The sequence below is a fragment of the Tachypleus tridentatus genome, chromosome 2 (assembly GCF_004210375.1).
Source record: "Tachypleus tridentatus isolate NWPU-2018 chromosome 2, ASM421037v1, whole genome shotgun sequence".
In the NCBI taxonomy this organism is placed as follows: Eukaryota; Metazoa; Arthropoda; class Merostomata; order Xiphosura; family Limulidae; genus Tachypleus; species Tachypleus tridentatus.
Genome location: NC_134826.1, coordinates 42,773,394 through 42,787,098, shown reverse-complemented (window position 1 = coordinate 42,787,098; position 13,705 = coordinate 42,773,394). Strand labels below are relative to the sequence as shown.

The 13,705-nt window shown below is 36.2% G+C and overlaps 1 long non-coding RNA gene across 1 annotated transcript in view; it reads left to right on the top strand.

Annotated features, from left to right (window-relative positions):
• The first annotated feature begins 717 nt into the window (after window positions 1–717).
• Window positions 718–13,705, top strand: part of LOC143241976 (uncharacterized) — a 23,518-nt gene continuing 10,530 nt past the window's right edge. The window contains exons 1-2 of the long non-coding RNA XR_013022376.1: window positions 718–790; window positions 4,916–5,094. This is a non-coding gene — a long non-coding RNA (uncharacterized LOC143241976). The remainder of the gene's footprint in view (window positions 791–4,915; window positions 5,095–13,705) is intronic.

Below are 13,705 nucleotides of genomic sequence, written 5' to 3'. Positions count from 1 at the left end.
GATTATCCAGAAAGACATATCCACAAGTTCACTTGCTATATTAAAACCGATAGGTAAAACTGAAAATTTCTTCAATGTGAAAGATAAAATGCAAAAATTGCTGAAATAGAATAATATTTTCTTCTTCTGTTTCTTTTGTTTAGATGTTGTATGTTCAAGAACTTTATGAGGTCTGGATTCTTGTCTGTAGTTACAAATATATCATTCACATATCTGAACCAAATCATCGGCCTCAGAACAGGTGTTTAGATAAACAAACAACAAGTTATTAAACTGTAACAACATTTGAAATAAAATTTACCACATACCAAAAACACAGTTAGTAAATACGTAACTTACCAAAAACACAGTTAGTAAATATGTCCCTGAACAGGACTTAAAAAATTTAGCACTCACCAAAAACACAGTTAGTAAATACGTCCCTGGACAGGACTTAATAATAACGTTATTATAATAATAATAATAATCCTATTTCAAATAATAGGATTAGGAAAAAATCAGAAGAAAAAACAAACTAATTCCAAAATAACTTTTCCGTATTAACAATATAGAATAAATAATATCAATAATTCATCAGCTCTCGCGATCACTAAATATCTCGTGACTCAATTTATGAATCATATGGCAGGGTATTTATTCACTCCCATAGATCACGAGAGTATATCTCATGTGATCACAAACTTACGTAATATTTTGACACATTAACAATAGCTGTATGTCGCCTCTAGGGAAGCTGATGTAGTTTCATAACACGTGTATATTTACTCAAGTAAGCATGATCAACTAAGAGGTGAGTTTGCGTTTCACATAGTCAGATACTTTGACGATTAATGGTGATATTTGTATTAACAAGCTCGTTAGACAAGAATACTGAATCTCTGCTGCTAAATATCTATCTATATATATGTGTGTTCTATGTTTTAAAGAGAGGGAGATAAAATGTTGGCTTGCGTGAACATTTTAGGTAGGTCATAAAAGTATGGGATAGTGTTGTAATGTAATGTTAGTTGCACAATCTAACTTATGTTTGGTGTTTATTGAGAATTAGGCTAATCTCTTTTTTCTCTCCTAACTTGATTATCAAGTTACACTTGATAATCTTTAGCAGCCATCTTCAACCAGATTATTATATCTTGATTACAAAGACATTATCTTTGTGCGTTGGCAAACCTGCTATGGTGTTGTCTTTCTTTAAAATTCTGAGAACAATTCCGTCCTCTTACGATGTCATTCCACTGCCTGATTGACATTCCATGGATTTCTAGGAGATGACTTTATTTTGATCTAGAATTATTATTCTTTTTTTTTTCCGTGTCATGAATGGATTAAAAAAAAACCAAAAACCTTGGACGAGCGGAGAGAATCCCAGTCTTTCTAGAAAAACAAACCAGAATCAAATCCTAGTCCTTGCACCTGTATACAATCTTTTTCTAGACTTCTCTGAACACGGCACTTAAAACATTGGATATAAATTTGTCACTATCTATTTAAAATAATCAATAAATATTGTATAATTAGACCCAGACAGGCGTATAGACAACAAGAGATATTAAACGCCACGGTCTTACTGAATTATTTAAGCAGGCACAAATATAAAATGTAATATATACTTGTGAAAAAATAAATAACCCGTCTATATGTGTTTCAATTTTAACCCATGCCGCTTATAGAAGAGCAACTTTGGGCTTCATCTAGGCGAAGACCCAAATGTGGGTTTCTCAGATACAACATCAGAAAATTCTATGTATTACGCGTTACAAATTTCTACTCTCCCATGAAAATCCAAATGTTGCGCTTGGATTAATCCTTCAAATTTTCGTTATTTTACAAAAACATGATTTCTACTATATTGCAATACAGGAAAAAAAATGTGTAGAATTTATACTATGCTTTACATCTATACTACAAATTACATTAGGACGTGTAAAATAAGCCACTAAACAGCACCTTTTAGAAACTAATATTATTGCTGTATTTAAAACTATATTCCAAATCTTTCGTATTTATTATGAACATATTTCATTTTATAGAAAAGTTCAAACATATTGAAGAATTAAAGAGACACGAAGTTCAAAAATGGCACAACATGTTATAATTCCAAGACGATACAAAAAAATAACAGTTTCTAGAAAGTGAAATAAATATATCTTTCTTATATTTGTCAATGTTTACTTGAAAACAGTCACTCTTCTATAACACTTTATGTTATGGTTTGTCACTGCTGGCTGGTTTCTCCGTGGTTAATAGTTCAAAGTTTATGTTTATTTATTTGTAGTTAAGAACAAAGCTACGCAATGGGCTATCTGTGCTGTGCCCAGAACTTGTACCGAAACTTAGTTTCTAGTAATAAGTTCGCAAACTTACCGCTATGCCACTGGAGGGTAGGCCCGGAATGGCCAAGTGGTTTAGACGCTCAACTCGCATTGTGAGAGTCGCGGGTTCGAATCCCCGTCACACCAAACACGCTCGCCCTTTCAGCCGTGGGCGCGTGATAAGGTAACGGTCAATCCCACTATTCGTTGGTAAAAGAGTATCCCAAGAGTTGGCAGCGGGTGGTGATGGCCTTCCCTCTAGTTTTACACTGGGGGGAAGGGGGGAGTCTCAGACCTGACGTTTAGCCCGCGTGCGCATAAGGTATTGTTATAAAATTTCAATTTCCATATTGTTTACCAAAACCTAAGAGACTTTATGTAGTGTACATATGCATGTGTCAACTTTGTGTATCAACATCATCAAATCGATCATAAAAAGCAAGAACTGATTTAAACTCGAAATCTCAGAATCTATTAATCCATATCGCTAAATGTGTTACCGTTCATATCATTTATGTAAGTAAAATAATCTTTTAAGTCTGACTTTTCATAAAAGTTAAAACAGTTCTGTTAAAAGTGCGTATAATATTATGTATTAATTCGAGTGGTTATCCCAACAATTTAAATATTACCATAAATTAAGTTGTATTTACCTTTGAACTAGCTTTAATATATCTTCATCGGAATGTATCTTAACGGAATTATCGTTATTAATTATAAATAAACAAAACTATACTTACTAGGATAGATGGTTTTGAAGATTTTTAAAAAGGTTATTCATCATATTACCTCATTTCACTAAGTTACAAATGCTTCTGTCCCCTTCCTAATGGCACAGCAGTAAGTCTTCAGACTTACAACGTTGGTAATCTGGTTTCGATATCCTAGGTGGCCAGACCACAAATAGTCCATTGTAAATCTCTGTGCTTTCCAGGGGCGTAGATCCTGGGAGTATGGAGACATACATCTCCCCTTCATTTTAGGTGGGGGGGTATGGTGCATATAATCAACCCCCTACAGTTTGGTCTGTTGAATTGTTTTATTGCATCACAGGCCTACAAATTGTTGTTTGTTCTTGTGATTCTCGTGTTCTTACCAATCGAATTACATAATTAGGCCTAGATGTAGGCTTTTTCAGTAGCCGAAATGTACATCTTTAATATAGGCGTGCTTCTAAGCTTTTCCATCTAAGCGATAGTTCGTAAGTATCAGTCAGTAGGCCTAAGTATACATGCAAGTATCGTGGCAACAAGATTACTCTGTGACTGCATGTTTACAGCTTTCAGGTTCACGTAATCAGAGATCACCAATTTGCAAATTGAACAGCCCACATAAGTGGTTGCAAAAATCATTCCCCCCCCCATCGGGTGTAAAAAATCTACGCCCCTGGTGCTTGCTTACAAACAGACCCCAAATCACTAAAATCTAAATTATATTTTGACCAGTAAAACTAATATTAAGCCTTTATTTTATTCAGCATTTAACTAGAATCGCTTATCGAGACTGAAATACGCTTAAACTATTTTTCTTATAACTACATAATTGGCTATCTGCTTTCTGTCCACCGCGAGGAATCGAACCCCAGATTTTAGCATTGTGAGTGAGTAACCTAACCACTGATTTGCCATGGTACAGGACTCTTCTTGTTTGGTGACAGTGTCAACGCAAAGCTACACGATCACAATGGGCTATTTGCTTTCTGACTACCGTGGGTAATCGAACCCCGAATTTTAGTTTTGTAAGCCAGTAAACTTACTGCAGACTCAGCGAAGGCTAATACTCTTCTTAACACCAGAATTTTCCGAGTTTAAAAGTAAGCAAAGTCAATTTAACTATATCACGGATCAGCTGAGATCATTTTAAAAGTATATTACTTTAATCATTCTATTATTAATAATTTCCTATTAAACAATAAATAAATGCGAAATATTCTTGAGAAATGATAGATTAAATCTAAGCGATTAATGTCACGTTAGATAAGAACTTAAATTATTATTAACCTTGTGTATATATAATAATTTATATTAATTTTGTCATGCTTGCAATAATCACACAAGACAAAAACAAATACGTTACGAATAAGTAAATAACAGCTTGGTTGGCTATTAAACACATTTAATAAATTCTACCAAACTATATAGGATGTTAAAATATAATGAAACCTTAAATGATCACAAAAATGTAATAATTGGACTTCAGTAAAACTTAATGCTGTCAGGCAGTATGGAAGTTTAATCTAACAGTAAGAACGAGTGATAACATTTAGTGGATTTTAATTACGTTACCTTTTAACTCGGGCGATATTTACCGTGTTACATGAACCGTTTTGTGTTTATTAAATATTGTAACAAGAAAGATAAACTTACTGCACATTATTTTAAGGTGGATAATAAATATGCCAAGTAATTCAAGTGCGGTTTACTTCATGAAAGTCCTTAAGCACTCAACTAACAGGAAATAAAGGTTGTTACATGTCTTTATCGAGTAAACTACTTATTACAGTCATAGAACGGTTACTGAGAAACTGTTATATGTGTGTATAAAACTTTTGTGATTTAGATCATTGGCATATTTCATCCGACATTAACATTAATTATTTACAGGATATACATGAACATTTCATGCTAACATGATCAGATTACCTCCCGAGCAAGTCATGGGAATAAGATGTGTTAGATCATTTGAGGAGCAGTAAACTAACAGTTGAGTTGCTGTGTTTGAACTAATTTAGTGGAACTAGAATTTTTCAGCCACAACGACATCTTATAGGCTAAACGATCAGGTCAGTGTTAGTGTTTTCTTATAGCAAATCCACATCCTGATATCTGCTGAGCCCACCGAGGGGAATCGAATCGCTGATTTTAGTGTTGTAAATACGTAGACTTACCGCTGTACTAGCAGGGGGCGATTAGGTTAGCAACTCTTAGAGTTCAAGTATGTCCATCCATTGTTTTGAACTAGTGATTAGAGGGAGGAACACTAGCCAAACCAATCACTGCAACAACAGTTTTGTCCGGTTATTTTAGACGAATAATAGGATTGTCTCTAAATCTTATATCGCTACCACACTTGACGGTATGAAACATTACGTCATGAGTCTTTAACCTCTCGGTTTTGTTTTTTTTTAACTTCGCGCAAAGCTACTCGAGGGCTATCTGCGCTAGCCGTCCCTAATTTAGTAGTGTAAGACTAGAGGGAAGACAGCTAGTCATCACCACCCACCGCCAACTCCTGGGCTTTTCTTTTACCAACGAATAGTGGAATTAACCGTAACATTATAACGCCCCCACGACTGAAAGGGCGAGCATGTTTGGCGCGACGGGATGCGAATCCGCGACCCTCAGATTACGAATTGAACACCTTAACACGCTTTGTCATGCCGGGCCTTAACCTCTCGCTCCATAGTCTGATAGGTAGTGCTAAGCAATTATCACTTGTTTTATAATTCGGTTGATTATCAGTTCGATATTTGACACAATCCCTAATACGGTTATCAGTTGTTCTAATAAGATCTTTTAGTTTTTTAAAAGAAACGTGATGAAAAGACATAGGAACGATAAAAAAATATACAAATTACTCTACACCCATTAACTCGATAGATGGCGTCATACAAGAAGGACAATCTGAAAACCAAACCTAGTTTATTTATAAATAAATATAATTTATTATTTTGCATTCTTCACTTTTCTTCAAAGCATTATACAACGAAACACTTTACGTGTGTATGAACGTCGTTGTATGTCTGTAAGTATATGCTTAAATGATCAATCATTCTATACTCCTGACTTTTTTTTTTCCTGATTACAACTGAATGCTCTGTTGCACTTGTGAAAGTGTTGTTTCTAACAAACAACAGTGGGTATCAAGCCGTTTGATATGCATTCTGGGAGATACGTTTTTCTTTCTGCGCGCGTTGCTTCAGGGTTCTCCAAGAGCTACATGTCCCAGAGTGCCTTGACATACAAGTACTCTCAGTTTCTACCCAATGAAATCAATTAACTCGACCTGCTCACGTTGCCGGGAGTTAAGAAAACAAAAACCAAAAGTAATACTATACGAAAGAAAACTTACTCATGTAGTGTATTTATTTCCCACAATTTATTTTTGGCGCATAGTTCAACATTGAGGACAAATATAATGTTTGTTTTCTTTTAATGTATCTCTGTAGATATGATACTAACGAGAATAGTAACATCCAGAGTTTTTCTCTGTTAGTGAACATACAAACTGTGCAGTTTTATGCAATTATCAAATAGAAGTGTAGATACTAAATAAATTCGAATTCGATGTTTATTTTTAATAACCAAAATCTAATTGAAATTTCAATTAATCGTTCAGCAATTTACTGGCAAGCTAGTTACTAAGCCACGCTCCGTTTTGCCCCCAGTGGCACAGCAGTATCTCTGCAGGTTTATAACGCTAGAAACCGAGATTCGAGAGTTGAGGTTGATCAAAGCACAGATAGCCCTCTTTGTGTGGCTATGTACTAAACTGCAAGAAAACTCCCCGTCTTTTTTTGGTTTGTTTTATTTTGAATTTCGTGCAAAGCCACACGAGGGCTATCTGCGCTAGCCGTCCATAATTTAGCAATGTAAGGCTAGAGGGAAGGCAACTAGTCATCACCACTCACCGTCACCTCTTGGGCTACTCTTTTACCAACGAATAATGGGATTGACCGACACTTTGTAAAGCCCCCACGGCTGAAAGAGCAAGCACGTTTGGTATGACGGAAATTCGAACCCGTGACCCTGGGATTACGAGTCGAGTGCCTTAACCACCTAGCCATGACGGGCCTGACGATTGTGGTTTAAACTTATCGACTAAATTGAATGAATTGGAAAGATTAATTTCAAAAATAGTTGTAATATTTTGATGAAAAATAAAGAGAGCACAATATTTGAGTAAATACTTGCAAATACTTAAACCAGGGGTTCTTAACCAGGGGTGCCCGCACCCCTAGGGGGTGCGAAGATGATTCCCAAGGGGTGCGAGGATGCCCATGAATAATTAAAGCAAATCTATATTTTTACATAAGAGTATGCTTTATATTTCTCCTAAGAAGAAAATTTTTGCTTCAGCAGTGTTCCGAGATAAAGTTAAACCTAAACCTAATTTCCTAATGAAGTGGTAAAGTTGCATCAGATTCCAATACAGGGTAAACAAACGGGTATGTCATTTGGATAGACGAGGAAGGGACGCGTACAGGACACGTGCGCAACACGGAGAGAGAGGGAGGTTATCATCACGTCTCAGTCCACACCACCCATCCGTGCCATCAACACGTGAGTTATGGTCTCCCTGTTTCAATGTGTTTTTTTTTTCTGATGCATAACAGAAGGGTGGAAGATTGGTTATGTATTATTTCAGATTTTGCTTTCTACACATTTATTTAAATGAGCGATGGGTTGTTTACATAACATACATCATCACTGTAGCAGTGTAGCCGTTACAATATTTTCATAGAATGTATTGTCATGCCTACAAATCTACTGATTAAACCAGGTATTTCAGTCTCTCCATCACATATTTTAGACATAATTCATAAAAAAAAAGAAAACACCTACACATGAATGTGTTTCTTTTCCAGATTTGTCTGCAATATGTCGAAGAAACGAAAGTGGAATGACGAATATGTCAAGTTTGGTTTCACCTGTACTACAGAGAAGGATGGGACACAACGTCCACAGTGTATCCTGTGCAGCACACTCTTCTCCAATGCGAACTCCAAAGCATTTCAAGAACAAACATGGTGGCAGGGATGCAGGAAATGACATTGTGACATTAAGGGTCAAAAGAGCTAGGTTTGATCAGGTTGGCACATTGCCGACTTATGGATTTTCGCCAACAGAGAAACCTTTACTGCGTGCTTCTTATGAAGTTGCATACCAGATTGCTAAATCAAAGAAACCCCATACAATTGGTGAGGAACTGATCAAGCCATGTGCCCTTGAAATGGCAAAGATTGTTCTCGGCAAGGAAGCTGAGAAGAAACTCCAACAAGTGTCTTTGTCAAATGATGTAATCCATAACCGAATCATCGACATGAGTGTTGACATCCTGGAACAAGTTGTAGCTGACATCAAGGCTAGTCCAGTTAAGATTAGCCTACAAGTGGATGAATCAACAGATGTATCCAACTGTTGTCAGCTATTGGCAGTAGTTCGTTACGTGAAGGAGAAAAAGTGGAAGAAAGTTTCCTTTTCTGTCAGTCCTTAAAGACAACTGCACAAGCTATAGATGTGCTTAACAAAATACAAGAATTTTTCTCAAGAAACGAACTTCACCTTGACAAAATTGGTTCAATATGTACAGATGGTGCAACAGCAATGCTGGGCAATCGTTCTGGGTTTGCTGCATTAATGAGGAAAGAAGTTCCTAATCTGAAAATCACTCACTGCTTTCTTCATCGTCACTCTCTTGCAGCAAAGACATTGCCCCCAGATCTCAAGAAAACTCTGAATATTTGTGTCAAGGTTGTAAACTTTATTCGCAGCCGAGCTTTGAATCATCGATTGTTTCAGTCACTTTGTGAGAAAATGGGTCAGGAACACACTGTTCTTTTGTACCACACTGAAGTGAGGTGGTTGTCACGTGGTCGTGTGCTGTTTCGTGTGTTTGAACTGAGAGGAGAAATTCATCAGTTTCTCCGTGAAAGGGTACAAGAACTGGCTATATATTTCAAAGAACCTAGTTTTGTTCAGATGCTTGCCTATTTGGCTGATGTGTTTTTAGCTCTCAATGAACTCAATCTCTCTCTGCAAGGAAGGGGACTCAACATTGTGACTGCAAGCGCGAAATTGGCTGCATTCAAAGAAAAACTTGTCTTGTGGATAAAGCGTGTGAAGATGGGGAATTTGGCAAATTTCCTGCCTGGAAGAGACAGTCACAGAAAATTCTACCCTGCATCCAGACTTTGTTGCAAAAGTTGTTGAACATATGCAGATGCTGCGTACTTCATTTGAGGGTTACTTCTCGTGTGGAGAGCTGCAAACCTATGACAACTGGATCCTGAATCCTTTCATGCAGAATTTGGAAGATGTCAGCGGCATCAAGGAAGATCTCATCGACCTTAGACACAATCGTGAAATCAAATGGAGTTCACCAATAGTCAGCTGGAACACTTCTGGGCTTCTCAGCTGGAAGCATACCCTGCATTAGCGAAGAAAGCTCTTGAAGTGCTGGTACCATTTGCAACTACTTACTTGTGTGAACAAGGATTTTCTTGTCTACTTCACATCCAAACAAAATGCAGAAATCGGCTGAATTCTGAACATGACATGCGAGTGGCACTCAGTACAAAGACGCCAAGATTTGATGCCATCATAGAGAAAAAACAGCAGCAACGAAGTCACTAAGTTTACTGTGCATTACAGGCTAAATAAAAACATCATTAACAAAATTGAAATTAATTTTTCATTACGTACCCTGAATTTTTGTCTTGAAAAAAGGTATGCTGTATGTATGAAGATAAAAAAAAAATTTGATTACATCAACTTTGTATTTTTAGCTTTTTTATATTTAAGTTTCCAGGGGGTGCGAGAAATTATTACTGATTTGAAAGGGGTGCAAACACTGAAAAAGGTTAAGAACCACTGACTTAAACAAAGAAATTTCAGACATCAAATTAGCATCCGTTACGGTTTCTCTTAGCGCCATCTACTGACAATTAAATTAATTGAACTCTAAAACAGATAACATTTGCTACTGGAGAAAACTAAAGTAATTCTGGGCAATCTGATGGCGCTGATTTCAAAAAATGTACTTAGAATCTATTATCCACCACTTTATTTTGAGTTCTTGTAGCATATAGTTAAAACCTTTATCAGCACTATATGAAATACCATGCAATCAACTCAGTACAATGGATTTGTGTTGTGAAATTAAGTTTACTTGAACAATTTAATGGGTAAAAGGTATATCTTTTGGATAACTTTAAAGAATGACTGCATTGTATTGGTGTAATATTCCAAATATATTGTTCTCGATAGAACTGTAGCGAATTGCACCAATGTTGCTTCACTTTCACGATCACCTGGTCCGCCTTGGAATCACAAAACCCTCACGTGTTCAGTTTGCTATAATATTCTAGAAATGTTTAAACTCAGCATAAAAGAGACGGAGTCAGACGTCTCTCTCTCAGTTGCTTCTCATTAACTCAGTTGGTCACTTCGCTTTGCTCCGCGCACAGTTAAACAAAGTTCGTTTTTTTTCTTAGCATCATGCCCACGATATAATCAAACTCTACAAAACTTTCTTTTTAAAATATTTTAAATTCTACTTTTATAATCACAACTTGTTTTATATTTTTGGAAAATAATTTAAAATGCTGGCTACTACCATTTCAAGTAATGTCCGACAGTACGAAAATAACCGAAACATTTTCTACTACATTTATGAAAAATATGGAACAGTTTTACGAGAGAAACACGTCCCACACACAAGGTAAATGTAGTTTACTCCCACATTTTTGGTTTAAAATTTATGACCAAGAGTTCCACATGTATGTTGTACAGTATCTACATCTGGCTTGACACAATAAATGAATAAGAATAAAACAAATATGTCATTTGCAGTTCCCAGAGATCTTCTAACTGACCATTATGTTTGCATGACTAATGTTCTTGATATTAAGACAAAATTAAACAAGACATTAAGTATTCAAATATTGCATCTGTAATAAAACCAGTATACTCCACGTGGATGATCTTCCTTTGCCACATACACTAGCGATTTGGGAAACAAAAGAATTATCCTGTGAAGAAGACAATGAATTGACTTCATCCTCTTCATCTAGTAATTTTATTTATGTAACACCTCAACATAGACTGTCTCATATAATCACACAAGAAGAGCTAATTGATCTGATTAGTGACCTCTATCAAAACAACATGGGGAACTTCTTGGTTCAAGTTTACAACAATGGAAATTAATAGCTCCAGAAATAAGAGTTTTAATTTACCAAAATTGTCATCAAGGTCTTGCTTTTCACTACAGCATGCAAGATACTTTGTGTTTTTGTACAAATGTTGAAGCACTTATGAAAGAATTAGGTATTGAACATCATCTTCAAGTATGAAGACATCTTATTAACTCATCTAAAACTAGTCTGAAAGCTGTACTTTTGAATAATTGGAACAGTAAGCCATCAATTCCTGTTTCTCATGCTTTGAACAAACCTATCAAAACATGTAGGCTTTGCTTGCGATCATCAAATGTGATCACCATAAGTGGAACATATGAGGTGATCTAAAAGTTATTGCAGTCTTGCTAGGCTTACAAAGTGGGTGTACCAAACGTTGTTTTTGTGTCTCTGAGATAGCCGAAATTATTTTAAAAGAGGGAATGACAAGTAAAACAGAATATTAAGTATCAACTTTTAGAGAACCTTTAAAATGTGATTCTGCCCTCATTTCACACTAAACTTGGACTCACAAAAAATTATGTAAAAGGAACAAACAAAGATAGTAATGGTTTCAGATATCTTTCTCAGAAGTTTCCAAAATCAGTGAAGCAAAAATGAAAAGGATATCTTTGTTGGGCCACAGATTCGAGAAGTTCTAATGGATGACGGTTTTGAAACATTACTAAATAAAAACAAAACAAAACAATTTCTGCCTACAAACTAAACTGGTTGTCAAAAAGTTATTCGAAAATCACAGAAATGAAAACTGGAATGATTAATGACATCCTCTATAACTACAGAACAATTAGGTCCAGGATGTCACTAAAATTGTACTCCTTACCCTCCCACTAAGACTGATTTCCAAATGATCTCGGTGCCGTGAGCGATGAGCACGGTGACTGCTTTCACCGAAATATTTTTACAATTGAACAACGATATCAAAATCAATAGAATTCTGCGATGTTAGGAGATTACTACACTATGCTACACAAATTTTGTTCCTGGATAGTATGGGTTATTTCTTAATTGCTTATGTTGTATAAGTACAGAAAATGGCCATTATTCCCTTCAAACTTTGCTTTTGAGACCTGAATAATGAAATTTAGTAATTAACCTATTTTTTATGTAAAAACGGGCAAATTTGCACACTTTCATTTACATAAGTTCTAAATAAAACAACATATAAATCAGGATGTACATGCATTTATACTAAAGCTATAAAAATGTTTAGAAGTGAGTAGTTTTTCGAGACTTGCGACTGTAATGTAAATCACTTTCACATATCAGTTCCTAAATATAGTCTCCCATCATGTTTTCGTTATACGCTCCTTGGTAGCGGCGTTCAAAGTCCAGTATATCTTGGTAGAAGCACTCGCCTTGCTCCTCTGAGTATGTTCCCATGTTCTCCTTGAATTTATAAAGATAAGCGTCAAGAATATGGACTTTCAGGGGCATCCTGCAGCCCATTTTGTCGTAGTTCTTCACCAGAGCCTCAACCAGTTCCATATAATTTTCGGCCTTGTGATTGCCCAAAAGGCCCCGAACCACTGCGACCAAGCTACCCCAAGCTTTTCCTCTCTTCCAACTGAACTTCTTGGCAAATTCTGTGCACTCCAGGATCTTTTTTATTTGTGGTCCAACGAAGACGCCAGCTTTGACTTTTTGCCTCAGACAGCTTAGGGAAGAAGTCTCGAAGGTACTGCAGACTCCTTATCAAACACTGTGACAAATTGTTTCATAAGACCCAATTTTAAGTGCAATTGTGGGAACAACACCTTCTGGAGGTCCACTAGTGGCACACACTTAATATTGTGCCTCCCCACACAGAAGTCAGTTTTGTTGCCAGTACTTTCGGTTGTAGTGCGCTGCGGTGTCCCTGCTGTCTCAAAGGCAAAGATAACAGTGAAACTTGGTAAAGCTTCCTTGGAGACTCATCAGGAATGTCACCATTTTGAAGTCTTCGATAACCTCCCAGCCATACTCATCATACTTCTAGACTTCTAGCAAGGTCTTGACGCTGTTGTATTCCTCTTTGAGGTGCACCGAATGAACCAGAAAGAGACGGATACTTATTCTAGAAAATTCTTGTAACTTCTGGAACATTTTAGAAAGTTCTTGAAAATTCTTGTAAGTTCGAAAAAAATTCTCTATTAGCTACTCAGCACTGAATCTACCTGAAATGTTTTGGAAAATGGGTAAATTTGAAAATTTTATTACCCAGGTCACAAAAGAAAAGTTTGAAGAGTAGAATAGGTCTTTTCCATTTACTTTAGGCATAAGCAACTGGGAAATAACACGTTCTACCCAGGAACAAAAAAAAGTAAAAATTTTGTTACATGATGCTATTGGTTAATACGGCGTGAAACTGAAAACATACACAAAAGATGTAACAAGTCCAGTAGATATTTGTAACAAACAATAATAACACGATGAACGTTCTGAACATCACTTGAACATCATCAGTATATGGCCTTATTATACTCACTGATGA